Source organism: Adiantum capillus-veneris, chromosome 28, assembly GCF_014529385.1.
Source record: "Adiantum capillus-veneris isolate H3 chromosome 28, ASM1452938v2, whole genome shotgun sequence".
In the NCBI taxonomy this organism is placed as follows: Eukaryota; Viridiplantae; Streptophyta; class Polypodiopsida; order Polypodiales; family Pteridaceae; genus Adiantum; species Adiantum capillus-veneris.
Genome location: NC_140958.1, coordinates 102,902,121 through 102,922,666, shown reverse-complemented (window position 1 = coordinate 102,922,666; position 20,546 = coordinate 102,902,121).

Genomic DNA, 20,546 nt, shown 5'->3' with positions numbered 1-20,546 from the left:
TTTGCCAAAAGCGATAGGGAAGCCTTGTCTATGGTGGTCGAGCTTGATGCAGCGGTAGAAGAGCAGGTGGTTGCAGTCGACAGGCAAGTGGTGCTTATTGACCTTGAAGGGCCAGTAGACGTGGAGGAACTCGATGATGCTGGAATTGAGTGTATGCCAGATGAGAAGAGCAGTGCGGAATCAAAGATAGAGGTGCTTCCTATGCAGTCAATGCACCCTATGACAGGTGATGCAGATTCCAAGGCGGTTTCCAAGGGGATTTGTGAGTGGTGGTTGAAAGGTATGCTTATAAAAGCGGCTATGTAGTGGGCTGTTGAGCAAGTGCAGGATTTGTTGGATGAGGATCTAATTTTACATGGATGGGAGGGTGGGTCAGGTATGTCAGGTCTATTTTGTGCGAGCGATAGAAGGCTAGGGCAGGAGCAGAGCAGAAGGCTAGGGCAGGTACCAAGGTCCTTGGCAGCCAAAGGGTAGCGAAATGTATGCTTGAAGCGGTTTTTTAGGCCAAAAAGGGCTAAAAGATGGTCTAGATGGGGTAGCAAGTGAAGGTGCCCGAAGTGTCGAGTCAGTGCTCTGGAATGTAGTGTTCAATGTGCTCTAGAAGCTGGTCCAGATGGCTCGCCAAACGCAGCCCAAGTGCTCAAGATATTGCAATTCAAAGCGAGAAGATGTTGCATATCCCTTACGGGCAGGGCAGCTGGGGACAGATGGCCTAGGCAGATGTCAGTAGATAGATGCATAGAGCTCAAATTATGGAGCATGCACGTCTTCTCTGATTATGGGTCAGAGCTTTGGTTAGCAAGTTATGGTCAATTGAAATTTTTTCTGGGGCCAGTTATGGGCCAAGTCGACCGCCCGCCTCGAAGGATGCACCATCTAGCATATTTTTGGCCTCGCCAAGCTTCTCGATGATAGTGTGAATCATGTGAAGGTAGCACAAACTGACGGTTCGTCCATTGGATGCTCGGTCAGCAGGATACAACACGATGAAGTTGGGAGCTACTGTTAAGCAGGGGATTGGCAGATGTTTTTTACCTTTTTTGCAGCCTCTGATAGCGAGCTTGAAGGAGACCAAAGGCAATGAAGCTTGCCTGTGTTGGAGTCGGCACAACGGAGTCTCGGCCCGGTAGGCTTTACGGCTTGTAAATCGGACCGCGGACCGGAATATTGTAGGCTCTGAAGCGGAGAAAAAAATTTCATTTTCAAGGTTTTTTTAAAGGGGTTTTATTGAAATTTCAAAGGCCTTAGGAGGGTTGGTAGTCTAGGGGTGCCACGTGGAGGAGGAGGCAATCCCACATACGGGGCTCAGTAGTGGGCGCCTGGGTATATAGGCTAGGCCATGCGGCCCTTTTGAAATGTAGGTTGGAGAGTGGGGAGCTTGGAGCCCCCGCCGTTGGATATGGCGTGCGCAGTTGGCGGCGCTTCCAACACTGTGTGCGAGCACAGAGGCGGCATGTGGCGGTCTTGAGTGATGTTGGCGGACTTGCGTGCTGGTGCACCCGCGTGAGGGGAAGGTCGGTGTTCGACTGATGAAGTGGCCGCCCGACGGGGGCCCATTCACACTCGGCCCTTGGGGCCCCAACCTTTTTTGAGGACAAGCTCCCCCTCATTAGCGAGGTCACTAATGCTCAAGGTCTAGGGGCAGGGGATGGTTCCCGTAGAGAGAGAGAGAGAGAGAGAGAGAGAGAGAGAGAGAGAGAGGATGTGGCTGGCCAGAGCAACCGGGCGGAGTTGCGTCAAAGGGATAATTCGAGTGGACGGCCAAATCTAGTCGACATAAATTAAGGGACAACTCCAAAAGGGGAACATGAGTGAGAGAGAGAGAACTCCAAGGCTCTAAAGCGAACAAAAGGTAACCCTGGGGAGAGGGAGCTATTGAAGACTTGGCAAAATGGTTAAAGGAGAAGTTCAAAGGAGGAGATGAAATCCAAGCTTGCCAAAGGTGGAAAAACAAATTAAAATAAAGATAAAAATGCCAAGGGGCATTAGCGATGTCACTAATGCACCCCCTTCTCAAGAGCACAAGCCAAGAAGGTCCAAAGAGAGGAGATGAAATGAGGCGGCTCCCCCCGCCCCGCCCCCCCCCCTCCCGAAAGTTACCAAATGTGAATGCCAGATGGGCCAACGAGAGGGTAGTTTCCAAAGTTGAAGACCCCCCCCACTATAAAGGTCATTTCTTAATCAAATTGGGGGATTTTTTTGTGCCATTTGAAGCATGCAAAGTGGAGCTCTCTGACAGACTAATCCCTTTGTACTTTTTTCTTGAAAATGGCCATGGTGATGGCATTGCAAACCTTTGTACATGCCTTTTGAAGTGCAATCAAGCATTTGTTGCCCCATTTGGCTGTCGTTTCCCCTTCCCCCTTTCTCTTTCTCCTACTCTGGTGTTTCCCCTCGGTGCCGGCAGTGTGGATGTGTGTGCCCCCCCGAACCGACGGTGTTTTGAGTGATAGAGTGAGATTGAGCGGCTGTGTGCGTGTGTAAGGGTGGAAACAGGCCGTGGCAATAGGTGTGCGTTGTGTGGTGGACTTGTGGAGTGTGTGAGCAGTGGAAAAGGTACAAGCAGTGGTCTACTAGTAAGAAGTGTGTTTTTGAAGGTGTTTTCCGAGAGACGAGGGGTGTTGTGGATACACTGAGCTATAGACAGGCCCTTGTGTTTGTGCCAGGCGTGTTCCCCCATTCCTCCTCTCCAACGGCTTCAATGAAGGAGTTCAAAAGAAAGATGGATCTGCTGGTTCAGAGATGATGCAAACTCTTACGGTGGGCAAGCCTCAAATGGTGGCCATCTCTCTTGAGTCTCCACACCTTTCTCTCAAAGGCATCTTCCACAAACGATGCACTACTTTTGTCTCTTCAAGCTCAAGATGGTTGGCTCTACGCGTCCTGCTGAGCACTCTTCGATACTCTCAATTGCTTGAAACGTGGCATCGCCATCTTCCTCCAAGAGGAACCATTTCCAACATAGCAGTGGCATTTTTCTATCTCTTTTGTGGCTTTCATGCCCCCTCCCCCCCTCTTTTTCTCGTAGCCCTCGCAGGTCTTTAAAAGGAAAGCCTTGAAGCCCCACTTCTATTTGTTTTCATGAGCTTACCCTACAACCAATCCCTGCAGTTGGTCCAGCAGCCTGGAGGAGTATTCGCCCTTACCTTCAACTCCCTCTCTTGTTCGTAATATTCCCCCTTCATGTCAGCCCTCCTACCCTCTACAATCTCTCACACAACCATTGAAATTTTATACGTTTAGAGTTTATTGTTGTAAGGTTGGATGGGCTCTTTACCTTTGAATCATTTCGCAGCTTAAACCATCTATTTTCTATACAAGAAAAGCTGTCCTGGCCTCTGTGCTCGGCATCGTTCTTCATGTTGCTCATGCTTCGTGCAACCAACACAAGCTACCCACTTCATATTCTCAATGGAGGTCTTCCTTCTCTGTTGCAACTCTCATGCAAATGAGAGCATCCTAGCCATACCTAATAAAATCTCTCTTACACTTGGTTTATGATGTTTACGATGATGGAACATGTGCGCGACATTTCCACCTCTAAGCGCCTCCACCCCTTTCCAGTTCTTTACGGCAGCCATCCTTGTCTCTCACCCTTTGTAGGTCATACCTCATCTAAACTCCCCGAGCTAGTGAACAATGAAGAGAAATAGAGACTACACCCTTGGTTTCATGGATACCCATCTCTCAATGTTGGCCCACTGTTTGCACTCCCACCGTTCAAAACGGAAAAGATGCCAACTTTGTCACCAAAATACCTTCAATTGTACACCACGCATAATGAGTAGTTTGTTAGCCTTGTCACCACAATACCTCAATACAAGAATTTTGTTTCAGCAAAATTAGTACCGAATATATAAATCAATGTACTTATATTCTTCCTCAGACCATACCACTCTTCATACTACACTTAACTGGCTCATGTTGATGTGCATAGTGGTGATGTGTCTCACCATGAATTCCTCTTCACCTAACATCATGGATTTCTCTCCATCGTCCTTGACAAAGTGCCCAACATCATGGATTCCTCTCCACCATTACTTTATTACCTCTTAATCCAATCCTCCTACGCTAATCTCGATTCTCCATTACCAATTCACGTCTTCTCTAGGCCCATCCACCCAAGTAGGAACCCTTAAAAAAACCCCTTTCCTAGTAAATAAGCATGAGTATCTCTCACCAATGCCACTATTAGCTATTGGATCGCCCTCCATACTTTGTCACTCAAATTTTCAGCCCCGAGAAGTGCTAAGAATTCAACTTTAATTTTAGGGCCAAACCATAGCTTTTTCTTCTTGCTGGTCCATATACATGCCATCGATTTAGTTTCACTTGTTGCTCCACCTGGTGTATCCATGCATCCTTGGTTGGAAATCACGCACCCTTAAATTACCTTATTCTACACGTCAAATCCATCTTCCATTATTCAGTCAAAGTTTTTTCAAAACCCCTTGATCTATTCCTTAGTGAAGTTTTAGTTGTGGATCTTCTTGGTAATCACACCCCTTACATTACCTTTCTCAAACGCTTTAAACTTGTGTTTTATTATTTAGCCTAATTTCTTTTTGTAATCTCCCTATGCCTTAATGAAGTTCTAGCCATGAATCGTTCCCTCGCGTCAAGCTACCTAGTAGTAGCTTAAGCTTAGAACCAAGGGTAAAACTCTTCAACAAACCCTTACTTCATATGAACCCTTTGTCAACAAATCAACACGTTCCAGTTCTTTCATCACAATCTCTTATGCCCATTTGAATACTCGACTCTGGACAAATAGCTATTACTTGTAGCTCTAGCACCTACCTTTAGTTAGAGTACAGATCCCATGACAACCTTGCAAACTTAAGATGCTTAATGTCAACAAATATTATTGAAGACCTAGAATAGATGGATCGCGCTAGTTTACCCAACTCATCATCCCTCAACAAGAAAAGGGATAGAGGCTGACAAACCATCCTCAACCTTTATCATACATGACTTTCTCACGAAGGGAATGTGTAACACATAGCCTATTGCCATGGAGAAGATAACCATCATGTCCCTAGGCCTTACATTATGCCGAACATCATTTTTGGCAAGGTCGCTAAGTATCATCAAGGCTAGCAAACCCACATGGTATTAGCCACGAGTGTTCCCACCATTGCACCTATTTCAAATTACCTAGAGTTTTTATCAATCCTCTTTGGCCCCATCCTCCTGCTCCATTGTTTGTTGTACTCTTTTTATCCCTCAACCCCATAACTCGTAGTCGTACATTTATTAGCTCCATAATACCCGGTAATATCTATATTTTCTTCAAGCCCACTAAGAGAGAAACCTCAAAGACCCACCTCCATTCCAATCTTCCATGTGGCACTTCCTCTTCCATGTAGCCCTTCCTTTGCCTCACAACAAACATATCACAACAAACATATTATACATATTCTTCTTCTATCTTCCTAGCCATTTGCATCTATTCCAAGGAATACTCACCTAGCACTTCGATACCCTTCTTTTCAAGCCCCTTATCCTTTAACATTTACATTAAGGGATTTCCATCCCTTGCCAACTCTTCCTCAATTCCCTTATCCTTTGGCATCCACACTAAGGGATAACCATCCCTTGACAACTCTTCTTCAAAATCCCTAGCCATTGGCATCACAATGGAAGGTGATGGATCCTCACCAACTCTATCCCATCCATTCACAAATTGATTTTGTTTTTATTAATAAAATATTTTACATGGCACCGGGTTCTCGATACATTTAATTGTAAACCTTCGTACAAATCTACCATTATAACCATCGAGCCCACCACACCTTGGTTCCCATGAACATTGGGAAACATAAACCTAAACTAAACTTATACACCCACCCTATTTTTGGTCGCAATAAACCCCCCAACCTAAACCTAATCTAGCCATGGGTATATCAACCATACTCTTTTCCATGAGCTAACTTTGTCGTCATGAAGTCACCTATATACATACAAATAGAACAAAGGTATTTTGAGGGTAGTTTCGGACTATGATAGTTTGCAAACTTTTCCCGACTTCTAACCCTATTTTATCGTATATTTACCCATGGGCTACTGCTAGAAATTTTACCTTAACCATTCGCATAGCAACCAATCGCTGAACAACCTTGCTCAATTTACCCACTTGCTCCTTGGTACTCCTTCCTTTTCTCTCTTGCTCCTTGGCACTCCTTCCTTTAACATGAACAAGCCCTCATCACATCAAGTATAATAACTCTACCTAAAATCGTGCCGAGATAGTTGTCAAAAGACTCAAAACAGTTTGAGTTGTTCAACCAATAAGCATGTTATGCGTTTTGGTCATCCTCAACATGGGATTGGATATAATGTTCAAAATGCATCACCTTGAATGTTGAACATGGGAACACTTGCAACCCAAACCCTTGTACCTTTTGTCAAGTTTGAAAACTTGCAAACTATTGCATTAACAGCTTTCTTACAAAATGTTACTCCCATCCTTCTCATTCTTGTACTCTCTACCTCTCTTAAAGATTGACATAGTCCATAACTCTTACAAATGTACCCTCCACCCCTCTTAAAGTTTGATTCTTGGAAACCCACAATCTTAATTCAACCCAACTATGCCTCTACCAACCCAAATCAACACTTTCATCTTATAAAAAGCCCTTGAGAGAGTTGTATTTGGACTTATGAGACCTTAGAAGGTCGAAACGCGTTGGCCATACCTGATACAATCTCTCTTCCTGAGTCGTAGTTGCCTTGAAAATTCTTGCACGCTTGGTTTATGTTGTTGACAATGCTTTAGCTAAAGAAAGGCTACAAGATGTTATAGTGGGAGTCGTCAAATTAAAGCTACCTCTCTTTCAAGGTAGTGATGCTATGCCTGACATCATGAGTTTCTTGGAGACAGAGAGAGTGTCCTAACTTACCAAGGGTCAAAAGCAGTGGCTCATGCGTAATGAAACAAAATACCACCATATCAATGATGACCTGTACTACAAGAGTAAGGATCTAATCCTTAGGTGAGTACCTCTCTCTAGAGAGATCACAAAAATAGTTTCAAGTTGCCATGATGGTGTTTGTGAGTGGCATTTTGTAGTTAACATTACCAATAGGAATATTTTACAAGCGGGGTTTGTGTGGCCTAGTTTACAGAGAGATGTGCATCACTGGTGCAAAGCATGCAAAGAGTGTCAGAAGGCTGGCAAGAGGAGACTCATATGCGAGCCGCAAACTCCTATTATCTCTTATGGACCAATTGAGAAATGGGAAATCAAAGCTATTTGGACTTTGCCAAGGACCCAATCAGATAAATTGTATATCATCATGGGTGTGGACTACACGACCAGGTGGGCCAAAGCAATTGCTACCACCCGGATTACAGTTAAGAACGTGGCTAAGTTTGTATTTGGAAACATTTGTTGCCATTTTTGTACTCCACTTGAAATAACTTCTGACAGGGGATCAGGTTTTAAAGGAGACCTAGTAGGTGAGCTGATGGAGAAGCTGGGCATCTCACAACTATTATGTAATGGATTCTGAGTAGTTAGACACTAACACTTATGATCATGTGTGCGTGATGTACCAGGTCAAGGTAGTTGAGTGATGGGTAGGTGGCTGACAACAGATAGCATGCAATAAAGTCTTTATCCCCAAAGAGGAATGTAAATAGCCTCATTTTATGAGCTGTCCCTTTTTTGGAATTAATATAAAATACATGCTAGAGGAAGCCAGCTCACTCTAGGCATGGGGGGATGATTGTACCCAATGCTCTTTGTGTGTGTGTGTGTGTGTGTGTGTGTGTGTGTGTGTGTGTGTGTGTGTGTGTGTGCGTGCGTGCGTGCACATGGCATCCTCAATCTAGAGGAGCGTGTACACACGTAGTAGGTGCATTGTTGTCATCACCATGTTCCAGTGCGCAATAGTGGTATCAGAGCCCTGGCTACGCTCCAATCAACCTCACACCCAGAAGTCTACATACACAAAGATAAGTGTATTCTATTCATCATTATCATTGACAATTAGCTTGATTAATTGTGATTAATTAGCAAGAAACCACATCAAAAGACTTTCAATTATGCTAATCACTACAAGAGCTCGCTTTAATTCCAACGTCAAATTATCGATGTCAATGGCAGGCATTGGTATATGTGTAGGTAATTCTAGAGGGAGATCAAGTTTTTAAAAATTTTAATTTTAAATTTTTCGACGCTCCTATCGACGCTCATACCAGCACTCATATCGATGACCATACCAGCACGCAAAACGGTGCTCATATCAACGCATATATCGGCACCTATATCGATGGACCCTGCAAAAAACAAATCGTGGGTCTTTCTTGCGAAATTCTCTCCTTTCTTCTCTTCTTCTCTTGCCCTCCTCCTCCTCCCTCACTTGCTGCAGATTTGCTGCCTCACGACTAGCACCGAAGGTGAGATTTTCACTCGTAGGCTACTCCCCATCAACAAGGTGAGATTCTTTTCAAGTCTCCTTGTAAACTTGTGCACTTTAGTGCATGTGTCTGTAACATAGCGTGTGTGTGTGTATGTGCGTTTTTACAAGTTTGAGGACATTTTTCCAACTCTTTCTTGCTCAAATAGGCCGCATGTGGTAACATTCTTTTTTGTTGCAGATATACACACATTCATATAAACATGCATGCAAGTAAATAAAAATGCACACTTAATATTATATTATAAGTAATAGTAAATAAAAATCATCATTAACTAAGAAAGATAACTACATTTTATCATTAAAAGAAAGATTTATTTGATTTATGTTATTTTATAATTAGTTTTGTTGTTTTTATGTAAATAAATTTAGAAATTTAAAAAATTTATTGTTCTTTTTGTAATTGTGACTTATTGTAGGCTATTCACTTAATTAGGTTTAGTCATTTAGCACTAACCATTTAAGTAATAAGTGGTTTCATCACGTAGGACTGAAGGTTAGGTGCTTAATTAGAGCGTGTAGCTACTTACATATTGAATCATTTAGCCAAGCCCGCTTAGTCTTCCACGTATTTAGTCACTTGGCAACTTAGGGCTAGTCATGTAGGTTTAATCAGTATTCAAACGGTTTATTAGGGCTTGTCGCTTATAGGTAATTGATTAGGTGTTTAGTCGCGTACCGCTCAGGAAGGACTCCTCCGTATTTAGGCTATTGAAGGCTACACGCTTAGGGCTAGGTGCTTAGTGTTAGCCGCAAAAGAACTTCGACAAACGAAGTAAATTTATGCAATTGGACTTCGATTAATAGCGCACATAGACTACAAAAATACAAAAAGATTTCAAAAACGGACTTGTGTCAAACCCTAATATATAGGCATTGACCAATAAAAACGATATTATTACCCGGTGGTCCTAATCTCCGTGCACCTTTAGACCGAGGTGTACGGATATCGGGCATGGTTAGAGAATGTGAGGTTGTTAGAGCTAGCAGCAAATGATAGAAAAACCGCAAACGGATGTACTACAAAAACACAACAGTCTTAAGAAGTGACTTGTGTACTTCAAAAACGTAAACGGACTTCGACAAACTAAGTAAAATATCACAATAAGACTTCAATAGCGCACAGAGTTCAAAAAAATCCCTAATATATAGTGATTGACCAATAAAGACGAGATTATTACCCTGTGGTCCTGATCTTCGTGCACCTCTAGACCGAGGCGTGCGGAGATCGGGCATGGCTAGAGAATGTGAGGTTGTTAGAGCTAGCAACAAATAGTAGAAAAATTGCAAATGGACTTTGAAAATGTAAAAGTCTTCAGAAATGACTTGTGTACTTCAAAAACACAAACAAACTTCAACAAACAGAGTAAAATAACACAATGGGACTTCAATAGCGCCATTGACCAATAAAGACGAGATTATTACCCTGTGGTCCTGATCTCCGTGCACCTCTAGACCAAGGTGTGCAGAGATCGGACATGGCTAGAGAATGTGAGTTTGTTAGAGCTACCGGAAAATAGTAGAAAAACTGCAAACGGACTTCCATAATGCAAAAGTCTTCATAAATGACTTGTGTACTTGAAAAACGGACTTTGATAAACGAAGTAAAATAACGCAATCGTACTTCAATAGCGCACACAAACTTTAGAAACCCTAATATATAGTCATTGACCAATAAAGACAAGATTATTACCCTGTGGTCCTTATCTCCATGCACTTCTAGACCGAGGTGTGCAGGGATCAGGCATGGCTAGAGAATGTGAGGTTGTCATGTATTGTCATGTAGTTAGTGGTGTGTACTTATAACAAGAGTGATTTAATTATTTGTTGCATCATTGGTAGATAAAGTATGGATGATAGGATGGCGTGTTCTTGTGCACATTGCAAGCATCAGATCTTTCAAAAACAAAAAATATGCGACCAGCACATATGCAATAACGGTCTCTTTCCCATAGAGAAAATACAAGACCTGTGTTATCGATCTCTTGGTTTGCAGGCAATAGATCAACCTCCACAAGTAGATATTGCTCCAAATTCATCCCGAAGAAGATGATTTTCAAACCAACAACCATTGACTGAGTCCACTCAACGAATACCTGATTCCACATTTCAAGAAGTAGAGATGGAGCAGATGTTAGACGTGTTCTTTCACATGGATCCCATCATTGAAAACATAGAAGACGATAACATTCAAGGCAATACTGCGAACCAACCTCAATCATCCCATCCATCCCAATGGCATGATATCAATGATAAAGCGGGCAAGATTATGCAAACTCTTGCAGTGCAAAAATCCCAGTTCTCTGTACCGCTTTGGCAATGCTTAATTTGCAGTCTGTCTGATGCCTCCGAAGCATGTCTCATACAGAGTTTTTCAGGTAAATACATTGTATCCTAAGCATGACAAAGTACAAATTACAGTTCAATAATGTGATCAAGGGGTTGACTTGTTCATGTAACAACAGGTTGCTCAATGAGAAAATCTTGTCGGAAAGACAATCACATGTCCCCTACCCATCCAGCCGCTAAAAATCTTCTTACTAACTTGGGCTTGGATTATCACAAAATACATGCATGCCTTAATGATTGTATAATTTTTAGCAATGAGTATGCAAATTTGGAATAGTGTCCCAATTGTGGATCAAACAGGTATAGAGAGGACACACAAGGAAAATTTATCCGTGTAAAGGTCCTTCGACACTTTCCTGTCATTCCAAGAATAAAGAGCATGTTCAGGTGCAAGTCTATAGCAGCTTTGATAACATGGCACTCAAATACTAGATTGACAGATGATGTGACGCGGGTACTTGCTGACTCTCGTGCATGGAAGCGCGCACAAAAAAGTTGGCCTACATTTGAGGATGAGACTCTATGTATCCGCTTTGGTTTGGCAATCGACGGAGTAAACCCAATTGGATTACGGAGTTTGTCATGGAGCATGTGGCCTATTTTCTTGGTTAATTATAATCTTCCACCATGGTTAGCTATCAAGAAGGGCCATCTGTTGTTGTCACTAATTGTCCCAGGAAAGTACAAAGCAAAGAACATGGATGTCTATTTGGCACCACTTATAGAGGACCTCTAAATCTTGTGGACAAGGATCGATGTGATTAATATTTCCTAACAAATTGGACGACAAAATGTCCATGTGCAAGGCATTCTCATTGTGGACTGTGCACGATTGGCCAGGCTTTGGTGAGTGTTCAAGTAAGTGCCTTTGAAACCCTCACATACATAATATTCCTAGCTATGCCAACGGTTTTATATTTTAATTTTATGATTTTTTAGGCTTGAGTTACTTGAGAAATCATGCATATCCGACAATAATGCATGTCCGAAATGTGGTCCTCGACTTGGCTTCCGCCGCTCAGATCATTTGAGTAAGATAGTTTACGAGGAGCATGGTAGATTTTTGCCTGAAGAACATGAGCTACGTGGACCAAACATATGCAACCATGACATGCATCCACTGAAAGCGAGCGATTGGAAAAACATGTGGCTAGAGAGGGGAGATTTCATGCCACACAGAATGAAAAGACTTTCTATTTTTCATGAACTCCCATACTGGAGTGACCTGCTGATTAATTATCTGCTTGACCCAATGCACATCTTCAAGAATGTGGGGGAGATCACACAGAAAACCATCACTGGAAAAAGGGAGAGCAAGGCCCAAAGAGACGACCTAAAGGTTGTGGATCAAATGTCAAAGATGTGGCCTCGACTTAAACCCAACGAAAAGTTTGCTATACCAAAAGTTGCAACTTTGTTTTTTGTTATTTGCATTGGTTAAGCATTTCTTTTGTAAACTAACGTATTGTATCTGTGTTATTTGTAGCCATGGCCGATCACGACGATACATACTCTCTTAGTTTTAGTTTTCTTGTCACTCCGACCGGCATGTTACTAAAGCAGATGGGCTTCTTTTTTACACATTTCAGACCAGAGCAGATTAGTTACGCATAGAACCTTTGGACAATTGGTTTCTCTAGACCTACTACGGTTGCCCCTACGCCTAGGACTAGTGTGCCCCCTACATCGACCGGCCCCACACCTCAGTTGAGTGTTCCCACTACACCAACGGCTGGTTCATCTTTGAGATGAGGTGGGCATCATTTTGGAGGTGATGGTTGTTGTCGTAGCGGTTCTACCAATGTGTGCACACCACCAAGAGAGCATCCACCACTCTCTTCAGTAGATAGTTCATAGATTGGCACACCACGTACACCTTGGGCATCACACAAGCATGATCCTAGCAAGGTGTACAAGAGCATGGATGGGGCTGTTGTGGTGGGTAGGTTGGAAACGCCATGCGATAGAGGATTTGGTAGAGGGGTATGTGTTACGGCATAAGCCACACATTGCAGTCCTGCGGATGTTTGGAAATTGCGGACTAGGAGTTCATGCGGCTTTGAAACAGTTCTTCATGGGATATCATGGGACAAGATGGGTTTTTGCACCGTTCTCAATCTGCGTTGGAGCAACGGGTGTATTTGGGGGGGCATACCAGTCTTTGTGGATATCTCTCATGTAATCAATATATCATTCTCCAGTAATTCTGTGTTCTACTACATATGAATTAAGAAGACGGTAATCTGTTTCTGTGTATTGGCTTCTATTTTGTCTTCATATACCTTGTTGTTTATATAATGTAAGGAAGTGTGAGGGTATCCATTCCCGTAGTGCTTATTGCTCCATTGTGGAGCATTAGGCATTACATTTGGCGACCACGATGTGCAATGGGCGACCTGCTGTGAACATGCATGCACACTAGGTCGCAGGGTTCTCCTGACCTTGTTGTTCCAATTGTGGGAAGACGACGAAGGAGAGGCGGTTTGGATGAATTCAGTTTTTCTACACCTTAGGCTGAGGAACATGGGTCCCCGTCACCAAGCCCGGTGCGTGGTTGGCATATTTGGCATGCATGGCGTACACTGCGTTGTCAGTCATGTCCTCCTGCCGTGCGCTCCTCCTCACCCACTCATGTTGCTCCATTAGCGACTCTGGTAAGCAGTCCTTGAAGTCGCGGAGCGGAGCGGAGCGTGGAACGACTCTCACACACACACACACACAGATACACAGAGAGCTTACATAGTACGCAGAGAATCGTTTGAAGGGTTATCTCCCAAAACCTTATTATCCACAAAAGTATAAGTGAGTATATACAAAGAGTTAGTGATAAGTGAGTTAGGCGGGCGGGCGGCCATATCCGTATAAGAGGCCACTTGAGCTTTAATCCCAACAACCTCCCACTTAAAGTCCAATGTGGCACTTTAGGTAACTGTAAATCTATGAACATAAATGTACAAAGATTTACATGGCTGCCATCTATCCAATGCCCAATAACTCACGACAATGCACAAAGCCCTCTCCTGGAAGTCCCTTTGTGAGCAGATCAGCAGGATTGTCCTTGGTGTGGATCTTCAGCAGTTGTATCTGCTTGTCTTCAAGTACTTCCCTAATGAAGTGATATTTCACATCAATATGCTTAGTCTTCAAATGGAACATTGGATTCTTTGCCAATTGTATAGCACTTTGACTATCACAATATAACTCTGGCATATCTGCTTTGATTCCCAAGTCTGCTACCAATCTACCAAGACAAATAGCTTCTTTGTATGCCTCATTTGTTGTAACATACTCAGCTTCTATAGTAGATTGCATAATACAATCTTGTAATCGAGATCGTCATGATATGGCACCTCCAGCCAATGTAAAGACATAGCCTGATGTAGATCTCCTCTTATCCAAGTCTCCTGCATAATCTGAGTCAGTGTATCCTCTGACACTCAAATCCTGACTACCATAGCATATGTGCATACTCTTTGTATGTTTTAAGTAACTCATGATACCTTTCACTGCCTCCCAATGTTTCTTGCCAGGATTTGACATATATCTGCTAACCACTCCCACTGCAAATGCAATATCCGGACGTGTAGCAATCATTGCATACATCAAACGACGCACTGCAGATGCATATGGAATCTTATCCATTTCAGCCTTTTCTTCCTTAGACACAGGACAATCTTGTTTGCTAAGTTTCACATATGGTGGCAATGGAACACTCAATGCCTTTCCCTTCTCCATATTGAAACGTTGCAAAACCTTGTCAATATACTCTGTTTGAGATAACCAAACCAACTTCTTTGATCTGTCTCTCTCAATGCGCATACCAAGTATATGACTTGCCTCACCCATGTTTTTCATGTCAAACGATTTTGCCATCTCTGACTTCAAAGCTGAAATTTCTTCCAAGTGTTTGCCAGCAATCAACATGTCATCCACATACAAAATAAGGATTAGCCAACTGCCATCCTTAGCCTTCTTTGTATATAGACAGTGATCGAACTCACTACGTTTGTAGCCTTGAGAAAGCATAAACTGGTGGAACTTATGGTACCATGCCCTCGGTGATTGTTTTAAGCCATAAAGACTCTTTAACAACTGGCATACCAAATCTTCCTTGCCTTTCTCAACAAACCCTTCTGGCTGCTGCATGTAAATTTCCACATCTAAATCACCATGCAAGAACGATGTCTTGACATCCATTTGGTACAACACCAAATCCAATATAGCAACCAATGCAAGAAAGCATCTCAATGTAATCATCTTAACCACTGGAGAGAAGACTTCATCAAAGTCAATGCCTTGTTCTTGCTTAAAGCCCTTGGCAACAAGCCTTGCTTTGTACTTTGGCTTACTATCATGAGCGGTGATCTTATACCTGTAAACCCATTTACAAGGTAGAGCCTTTTTGCCCTCCTGTGGTAATTTAACTAGCTTCCATGTCTGGTTTTTATGCAGAGTTGTCATCTCTGACTGCATGGCCAACTGCCATTTTTTCGAGTAAACCTCTTGTAATGCTTCCTTGTAACAAGATGGTTCTCCGCAATCTATGAGCATGACATAATTTAGAGATGGCACATAACAATCAGGTGGTTTGGAGACATGCTGAGAACTTCTCACCACAACTGATTCTGCCTCTCTAGCCACTATAGGCTGTTCCTGAGCCTGCTGACCATGCTGTCTTGATGTGCTAGCACTAGGTCCATCTTCCCTGAAGACAACTCTTATGATCTCCTCTGTCTTCTCTGGCTTAGCATGAAACTTGGCTTCATTGAAATGCACATCATTGCTACGAATAACTTTTCTGGACTCAGGATCCCAAAGCCGGTAACCCATCTTGCCCGATCCTCCGTAGACAAGAAATATACACTTATTGCTCTTTGGTTCTAACTTATTCCTGAACTCCTTAGGAATATGGCTATAAGCTTCACATTCAAAGACTCTGAGATGCTTATACGAAGGTGCCTTGCCTGTCCATAGCATCTCGGCCACTGCACTCTTATCGAGAACCCTACTAGGAGACATGTTGATCAAATGAACTGTTGTAGCCACTGCTTCCGCCCAAAATCCATCAGGCAACTCAGCATTTGACAACATTCTTCTGACGTTGTCAAGAAATTTGCGGTCTTGCCGGGAAAGCACCGGGCTTATGGGTGTGAGAGTTTGTGAGAGAACTCAAAAAAAACTATATGAAGGAGTTAAACCATAGATGCCATGAAGACTAGGATTTGGAAAGCAGTGCAATCAAAGAAGCCCCACTCTTTCTCTCTTGCACTCACACACACAAAGAAAGAACACAAAAGAGAATGTCAAAATAACACAAAGATGAAAACATCAAGGCTATGGTCGAATCGTATCATGGGTAGTATGAAAGGGTTAATAGATGAGTTCATGGCATTCAATCTTGACTGACCAAATAGGCTACGAATTGTTCTTTGGAATTGTAGTTTTGTGCTTACCATAATATATATTTTTTGTCTAGTGATTGGGATTAATTGTGTGTACAAAACCTCTTGGTTCATAGCAAGATAACTACGCTTACGTCAAAAGAAAAGTTATAGTCTATGAGAGGTAGTATAATGGGGTCCGGTGATAGAAGTATTTCATTGAGCCTTTCTGGGCCAAAGAGAAACACTATACGTTGTTGAAAGTGTATTTTACGACTAATCCATACGTTAATTCTAATAGATCGTACAGAGTGAAAGCGATAGAAATGATCATCATGTGGGTTATTTATTTAGGATAGTATCTGAGAAATGTAGATATGAGAGAAGTGAATAGATGAGAATTTTCCCTCCCAAGCCCTATTCTTGCCCGTGGCAATAAGGATACTGCGGGGAGAGATGTACCTGTAGCAAAGAGAACCTAAAATTTGTAGAGAGGATGAATTACTAAGAGTGAGAGAGATAGGTTTGGTTAAGGAGATAAGCATATATATATATATATATATATATGTTGGATTAGAGATGAAAAAGAAAGCAACAAGAAATCAAGAAAACATCAATGTAGAACACATCTTACTTGACAAACCCTTTGGCACCATTATTGATGAAGAGAGAAGAAGAGGGGAGAACTCCACTTTGATTGATATGCCAAGTGCAAGACCTTCTTTGATTAGAGTTGATCTTCCAAGGATAGCGTACAAGAATGGCTAGTCTTCCTCTAGGAGAAAGTGTAGGCTTGGGCTTATGTTAGTGGCTAAGTACAATTAGGCATTACTACTCACTCCCTGAAGAATTCCTCTCATCAATGGCTTGAATGCTTGAGTTCCTTTTCAAGGAAGAAGAGGTCCCCTTTTATAGGTGAAGGGAACCCCCAAGGGTTTACACAAGAAGAGAGGAGCCAGTGTCAATAGGAATTGGAAAAGTTGGAAATGAGCAGTCCCTGCATGATGTGGGCAGACTAGGGTCCAGTATTTTGATCATATCTCCTCAATCGTAGCTCCAAATAAAAAAGTAAAAATATGGATAGAAACTTCAGCTCATTAGCTACGATTTTCATTTTATAATCATTTTCCAATTCGGATTGGAACCTTGTGTAAAAAATTCATCAAAATATGGTCCATTTCTGGCAGCAAAAGTCTTCCCGTGGTCCCCTTAGCCTAGACTTTCATTTAATTCCAAAGGACACCTCATGCCATATGAAAGCATGACATTGCTCCTTGACAAAGTTTTGTAATCATGCTTGCAATAATGCATTAAAATAAGTGTATCTTTGAAATCATGCCACCTAGTGTCCCACTAGGATTTGATTCCCTCCTAGTAGCTATTTAAAAAGAAATATAAGAAAAGTATAAAAAATACATAGAATATATATATATTGGAGTTTACCCTAGATATAGGATCTAGCTAGGGTGTGAGATGATAATGAGGTAGTAGAAATAAAAAATCAATGCTTTTTGCCCGAAGTTAAAGAGGCGGAGCTATTGAGCTTTTCCCATAGTATTTTCTGATGGTAAAGTAAGGATAGGTTACCCTTGAGAAAAATAATAGGATGAGATAGAAGGCTTATTATTATACTTAAATATGCATATGTACATTATAGGAAAGATAATTATGTATCTAAAAAGTTACAAGATAGATCTTGTAGCATGCGTTCCCACTATGTACGTGTCACAGCACGGCAACGTTCTCTTGTATGGTCCTATTCATACGTTCTGCAAACCCATTCTGTGAAGGATTATATGGTGCAGTAAGTTCCCGCTTAATCCCTTTTGCTTCACAAAAGTCTTGAAAAGCTTTGGAAACGTACTCTCCACCATTGTCAGTTCTCAAGCACTTCAGCTTCTGACCACTCTGATTCTCCACAAGCTGCAAGGATGTCTTAAAGACCTTGAGCACCTCATCCTTGTGCTTCAAGAAGTAAACCCATACTTTGCGAGAATAGTCATCTATGAATGTACAAAAGTACGTTGCTCTCCCTAGTGACAAACTAAGCATTGGTCCGCATAGATCACTGTGCACAAGAGCTAACCGTTTGTCCCTACGATTCCTCTTTGATCTGTGCGGTTTCTGTGTTTGCTTATCATAAACACAATGCTCACAAAACTCGAAATCTTGAAATGAAAAGCCAGGCAAATAACCATAACGAGAAAGTATTTCCATTGCTCTTTTTGACATATGTCCCAGCCTACGATGCCACAGTGACACACTTGGCTGCTCAATCACATTAATTACATGGTTTTTAACCTCTGAAACATGTAAAGTGTACAGAGTTGCTGACTTGCTGACATGTGCTACAGTCATCGAACCTTTGGAGATCTTCCAAGCACTGTTCCCAAAAACTGTCACATAACCCGCATCATCCAACTTCCCTGTACTGATCAAGCTCTTTCAGATTGCTGGAACATGTCTGACATTCTTGAGCCATAAAGAAGAGCCATTCTGAAACTTCAACCGCACATCTCCCACTCCAGGTATGTCACAAACCTGCTCATTGCCAAGTCTGACATAATCTTTAGTAGTCACATATGATGTAAACCACTCTTTGTGCGGAGAAACATGTAAAGATGCCCCTGAGTCGATAATCCAATCACTCATAGCATGTCCATCCTCTGCAGTCAAGAAAACAGAATCAAGATTTCTGTGAGGAAGATGTCACTAGCTGCTATACCGGAATCAATGTCTGAACCAGATTCTGTGACATTCACCTCTTCAATCTTCACTGAACTCTTCTTTTCATCTTGCTCAGAACTGTTTGTTTTGCCTTTTTCTTGTTTCCACTTCGTACAGTCTCTCTTCATGTGACCCTTCTTGCCACAATGGTAGCATTCTATGTCATCCTTTGACTTCGAGTCACGAGACTTACTTCGGTTTTGTGCCTTCTTACCCTTCTTCTCTTTAGACTGTTGTCTTCCTCGAACGACCAAAGTGTAAAGAATGAGGATGCAAGAGAGCTACACAAGACAAGCACAAAGCACACAGAGATGGAAAGCTTCTTCTTCTTCTTCACAGAAAAGAGAGTACAAAATGACTAAGTGCTAAAGCTGAAAAGTAGCACATATGTACATGCGGTCACTAAGTGTGAACTCGCTAGAAGCGTACTAGGCTGGCACTATAAGTGTAGTCCAACTGTAGAATCACTGGCAGAGATCCTCCGTGTCGGTCACCTAACGCGCCAGTGAGTAAATGCCGTAAGCGGCCAAGACCCGTAGTGGATGCCAGCTCAAGGTGTAGAGCTCGACATCTCAACACTCCCCCTCGAGCTCTGCATGTCGCAGAGTCCAAGCATAGTCCGGAAACGTCGAAGCTTCTCAGCTCCGAGGGCCTTGGTAAAGATATCCGCTATCTGCTCCTCTGTGCTGACGTAGACCAAGTCGATGTCGCCCGCCAACACTCGCTCTCGAACGTAGTGGTAATGGACCTCTATGTGTTTGGTCCTGGCATGGAACACTGGGTTCCTAGCCAACTGCATGCTGCTGAGGTTGTCACAATGGATGAAAATCTGCTGGTCCACCTGCACTCCCAAGTCCTCAAGTAATGTGCGTAGCCAAGCTACCTCGCACGCCGCAACTGCTGCACCTCTGTACTCGGCCTCTGTGCTCGATAAAGCAACCGTAGGCTGCTTTTTGCTGCTCCAAGTAACAGCAGCACTCCCAAAAGAGAACATGAAGCCACTCGTAGATCTCCTATCAACAATGCTACCTGCCCAATCTGCATCTGTATACCCATACAATGCTAATGGTGCATCTGCTGCATAGAACAATGCGTAGTCAAGAGTACCTTGCACATACCTAAGTGTGCGTCGTACTCCATCCAAATGTGGCTTCCTCGGAAGTTGCATGAACTGACTCTCCAAGCCTACTGTGTAGCTCAAGTCTGGCCTCGTGATAGTCAAGTAGATTAGACTACCCACAATCTTCCTGTACATGTTGACATCCTCAACAACATCACCCTTCTCTGCACTCAGCTTTGCATTCACATCCAAGGGAATAGAAATTGGCTTACAATCAGCCATACCATACTTTGACAACATGTCCAAAGCATACTGTCTCTGTGATAGCCATACACCCTCTGGAGTCCTGATCACTTCAATGCCAAGAAAGTAGCGCAACTCGCCTAAATCTTTCATTTCAAACTCCTGTTTGAGAAGACCCTTCGCATGGTCAATCTCCATAGCATTGTCACCAACAATAATAAGGTCATCTACATATATGGTAATGACCACAATCCCCACATCACTCTCACGTACATAGAGTGAATGATCAGCATGAGCTCTCCTAAAACCAATACTGACAAGATACTTGGCAATCCTGTCATACCATGCTCTAGAGCCCTGCT